This window comes from Periplaneta americana, unplaced genomic scaffold (assembly GCF_040183065.1).
Source record: "Periplaneta americana isolate PAMFEO1 unplaced genomic scaffold, P.americana_PAMFEO1_priV1 scaffold_24, whole genome shotgun sequence".
Lineage (NCBI taxonomy): Eukaryota > Metazoa > Arthropoda > Insecta > Blattodea > Blattidae > Periplaneta > Periplaneta americana.
In genome coordinates, this window is record NW_027185505.1 from 1,137,026 (window position 1) to 1,142,650 (window position 5,625).

The 5,625-nt window shown below is 37.0% G+C and overlaps 1 non-coding gene across 1 annotated transcript; it reads right to left on the reverse strand.

Moving 5' to 3' along the window:
• Positions 1–4,732: 4,732 nt before the first annotated feature.
• LOC138693868 (5S ribosomal RNA) lies at positions 4,733–4,851 on the reverse strand. Its single transcript, XR_011330554.1, has one exon. It is a non-coding gene; the product is annotated as a 5S ribosomal RNA (ribosomal RNA).
• Between the last annotated feature and the right edge of the window lie 774 nt (positions 4,852–5,625).

Sequence of the window (5,625 nt, forward strand, 5' to 3'; positions counted from 1 at the left end):
TCTTCACACAATTGGAAAATGAATTGTTTTCTTGATATTGTTTTCTGAGTTCTTCTAACTATAAATTATCCATGAATTTATACTTGCAATATTTAGCATGTTGTAAAATATTGCTAGTGGCCAGCGCCTCGTCTTTCTATTGCAGGAAAGATTGTGGCACATTTGACATAGTGTATCTACACCACCTTTAGTCCCATTGTAAATAATAATAATAATAATAATAATAATAATAATAATAATAATAATAATAATAATAATAATAATAAAGGCTTTACATATAACGTGTTGCTTACTGTTGTCATTGCAGTCCACGTCGGTGGGGGTGGGGGGGTTTCTTTCTCCTCCTCCTTCCTCTAGAAAGAGCAGTTACCAGGGTCTAAGGAAGTGAATGCCCTTTTCTTTCTGGGCTCATCCCTACATTTGTCTTAGCTCCTTAGGGAAAACCACGGAAAACCCTCAGGCTTGCGAATAGACTGAATGAATGAGAGGAGAAACTTTAAAGGTACGTGAAAACACGTCCATGCAAGGGAGTTGGGACTGTGAAAAATTGAATATGTGAAATCCAAGACTGTATTTGCCAGGCGAGCAAAGAAGAAGAAGAAGAAGAAAGGCTTACGTATGACGTGTGGCTTACTGTTGTCATTGCAGTCCGCGTCGGCCAGCGGTGGGAGGGGGGGGGTCAATATACCTGCACATATCAGTTCAAATTATAAAAACCTCTTAATGCTACTGCGGTACTATTCCATTGCCGAACACAATATGAAGAAATTAGCAGATCCCTGAACTGAACTCTTATTACTCTGAAATTACCGCGCAGTACAATTATAGCTATGACGCATTGCAAGCGTTAGTCACCATATCGATTTGCTAAGCAAATTTTATCCCTTTAGAGCATGTCCCCCCCCCCTCCTCCTCCATATCAGCCAACAACATACTGGATGAAGAAGACTCCTGCAAAAGGGACGAATTAAGATTTAATTTTATTTTAATGATAGACTAACATTGCAAAGTTCCAAAATAATTTTTTGCATTCCTTCATTACACTAGTCGTACAAAATTGCGGTCGTATCTCGTACTATCTATACTAATAATAAATCTGTAGCCGAAATTTTTCTGGTAAGTTTCGATTTTCCAAAAGTAATTGGTCCTAACATATATAATTAACCACCCTGAAACCGAAAATCGCATTTTTGAAAATTTTGTTTGTATGTCTGTCTGTATGTTTGTTACCTTTTCACGCGATAATGGCTGAACCGATTTATATGAAAACTGGAATATAAATTAAGTTTGTTGTAACTTAGATTTTAGGCTATATGGCATTCGAAATACTTTATTTAAAAGGGGGGTTATAAGGGGGCCTTAATTAAATAAATCGAAATATCTCGCTTATTATTGATATTTGAGAAAAAATGTTACATAACAGATGTTCCTTTAAAAATGATTTCCGTTAAGTTTTATTTTTTTACAACATTTTGATAGGACTGATATTTAATGAGATAAATGAGTTTTAAAATTAAAATAACGCTATCTAAGACGGTGCAATGAATTAAGAACAAATGACTTCGTCTATAAGGGGCCTTGGACAACAACAATCGAAACAGGGGCCTTGGACATCAACAAACAATCGAAAGCTATTAAACATAGCCTACAGGGAATGTTTCTGTGTTTGTATGAAGTAATATCACAAGCTCGTAAATTAACTGATTTGTATAATTAGTTATTATTTCACCATTGGAAACTGTAGTTTCTCTAGATGGACATAATGCTATAATGTTATTACAGTAACGTCTGAGTAAATCGAGGACAGGTAAGATTAAAATAGCTTCTTATGCACAGAAAATTTGATAGGCTATTTTGTACATTCGTTTTCTGTATTTCTTAAAATAATATTTATGTACACGCATTTTAATCTCAGAGAATTAACGAACAACGAGAGTGTATTGATTTAGTATGCAGTAATAGTACTTTAGCTTGGCAATCCATTATTTTAATAATTCATATTTTAACTATGCTCAATTGAATCGTGTTAAAATACATAAAATATATATGCAATAAATGCAGTGCTAAAAAAAAATTGGGTAATATGCGAAGCAGATTATCTTGCGCTGTTGTAAAAGTTGTTCCATGGATCAGTCGTCCTATTTTAATTATGTAATTACTTTATATTTATTTCTAACAGGTGGAGCGGAGCGAACGGGTACGGCTAGCTAACAATAAGTGAGAACTTACAATACAACAACGACAACAACAACAACAGCTGATAATCTGAAAGGGAACATAGTAATTTGGGGTGAATTAAAATGCAGCTTCCATTCGTTTAAAATTTCTTTAAATTTTAACTAAATATTAATGTAGATATTACCTCTAAAGGTAAATGGGGGCATGTTTCACAACGCTAACAAATTACAAATTAACAATATACAATTAACAACGGAAATATTACATATGCTTGTTAACTGTGTTTCACAATGCAATCTTATTCACTTGTATGTTTTAACGAACTTTACAAAATCGGCGAAACAAACTTACAAATACGCATAATTGGTTGAACAAAATCGCCAACGACAGTTTACAAAAATCACTAAGGATCAGAGGTAAAGTAGCTGTAATTTTAGAACTATCGATGGACATGTTTATATTTTTTTATATATATTTTATTTAGATTTTGCTACATCGGCGACAACGGAGTTTCGCGGCATGCAATTGGTCGAGCATACCAATGCATTAATTAGCCTACGACTTAACTGACGAAAGTTAGCGCGAAATTCATTCAAATAATTGATAAATAATGGATTTGACCCACGTAGTTATATGCAGTTGATAGAGCAGCTAACATGTCCATCCATTAAAATCAACTTCGCTCTCTGCTGGTCCATCAGTATATTTTATTGTTTCATCCATAACCTCGCCAACATTAGGGAACCCAGCAGGAGGAGCATAAAAATCCTTTGCCCGAGTAAGCACATTCGGTGATCAATAACCCGCCTCGAGTTTTTTCAATCTTGTAACAACATCAACTACCATGTGTGAACTTTTGCACACTGTAATCTTATAAATTCCGTTCTTATCTGCTAACGCAGGGAACTGAGAGCTACTATGCAACCAATGCAGTTCTCGCTTTGTGGTTAGGGCACCACTTTTCCCTTTCAGATGTTGCATGTGATGTCCCATATCTTGTAGGAGAGATTACAGCGAAATGGGATTCGGAACGACTTCAGAATACTGCGTAAGTAATGCCGACATTGCATTATTAAGTGATTGGTTTTCGGTGCAAAGTTTTTCTTCTTTAAGTGCGAGTATTTATTAAATACGTTCCTCGTATATAAGAACTAACGCGGTATTCTGAAGTATAGCGCGGGATTCATTCGAAACCTTTCATTAATATTCGTACAATGATACGAACGTGGCCGGAAAATTCTACGTTAGGCCTAAATGCAAAATCTTCGTCTGAGTCGCTAGAACTACTCAATAACATCACAACTGCTTCAGTGTAATTCTTAATGGTACCCTGTTACTATAAAATTGATTTTATACATATGTGTTTATTTTTTTCATTCACAATTAGAAGCTATTTCAACAGGGCTACTGTAGAAAATGTGCTAACTTCACTAGTAAAGTTTAGTTTACACGTTTGTAAAATTACTCCTTCGTTGTGAAACAAACATATCACTTGTAAAGAGCGCAAAATTTCATTCGTAAAGATTTGATTTCCTTTGTACAGTCCACCTTTACAAACAAAGATTGTGAAACAGAAGTTTACAAACAGAGTTCACAATTTCCAAAGATTGTAAACTTTGTGAAACACCCCACTGGTGAATCAGCACGCCGAGCTCGATCGAAATACAACCAGTTACTATTATTTCCCTATCGTTTTTTGACATTTGATTCCGCGTCCTACCTCTTTCATTCGTTACTAACCAACAACGCCAATAGCAGAAGGTAACGCAAAAACAGTCACCGGTTCCCCGATGCATGGCTTTCTCTCTCAATGTCAACTGAGAGTTAAAAATATTCATTATAATATGCACTTTCCACTCACTCCTCAGAATGTCTTCTTTATTTTTATTTATTTATTTTTTAAGATATGTGAGCTACGTACTGTATGTCTGATGTTTTGCCATCGTACATTCAAATATTTATATTCACTGTACAGTACAGCGAACTGTTTATACTTACTGTACATGCTATAACTACTTCTCCCAACTCCGCTATTGCTATATTTCCTAAACTAAACGCTGATATTGAAATAACGCCTGGTCTGATAATGCAGTCTGTTTAAATTTCTACCGACCAAGTTCTGCCCTTCATCATGGGAAAACAACGAGCTTCTTTAAAGGATACAACTACTAGGACAGAGATATTTTCATTATGGAATTTGTACTACCCACTGAAATGTAGTAACTAATGGGATTTTAATTAGCCATATATGTACAGTATATTACATTCTTTACCTAAAATGTCTCTAACTTCTAGGGAGAGCGCGAGGTACGTTCACAATCCCCTGAATACATATTCCCTTCTTCGAGAAAACGCAGAGAAGTGAACCGTCTCATATGAATATGCTACCAGTCATAAGTTTCAATACGGAGCTGCAAGTACTTAAGAATTATCAATTACTCTACAATTATGCAGCGGCGTCATCATCCAAGCTATAGCTGGAATAGGGAAGGGAACATAATATCCCATAAGTCTTATTAGAACACGCTGGAAATAGTGACGTAAAAAAAAAAATCGCCAACGGCACGTGGTGTTCCCAAGCGGTCACCCATCCAAGTACTGACCACGCCCAATGTTGCTTGACTTCGGTGATCGGACGAGAACCGGTATTTTCAACATGGTATGGCCGTTGCCGATGAAACTGCGTAATCTGTAGGCACTTGAGGACGATGGGATTGGGGTGCACTCGATAAAACCTGCACTCGCTCACACACACACGTAAACTGCCTGCTTAGACTCTGTACCTAAATTACCAAGCTCGTTGGATGTCATTGGGATAGATGATAAATCTATCTATCAACGGCAGTTTGGTTACGTTTCAACGTCACACACTGCTGGATTGACACGGGATTAATAAAACAGCTAGTCGGCATTCTAAGTTAAGCCACAGGTGGATTGTTGTTCAACAGCGGAGCCTCCTTTCAACCACATGGTTGTGGAACTGTAGTCGGATTTTCGACATCATTTTCATGCCATACTACGGAACTTCACACAAACTTCAATTCACTTCTTGCACCGGCGGCTACTACGAATGGACTGAAGCTCGCTACTGACTAGGGGGGGGGGGACATTTGTCTCTTGATGGATTACGTGACAGATATATAAAGTATCAGTCGTATGTTATGAACCCGAGTTTCAATAAAGATAGATTACCCGTATGTCCACAGATTCTCAGTAGTGGCCTGCGGAAGGATTATGCCCGCGGTCGACAAGTTACCTTCTAAGTTGTTTTCCCTCAACAATTAATGCTGCCAAGTGAGTAGGAATGACACCGCGCTCTCATATAAGTCGTACGAAACTATTAAGGAAACGAATTTGCCTCGTGGATCCAAGTCTCCCATGGACTGCCTATAATGTATTATCTATCCTAGAAGTGTTATCGGGGTGATTATTTAAATTTTCACTCGG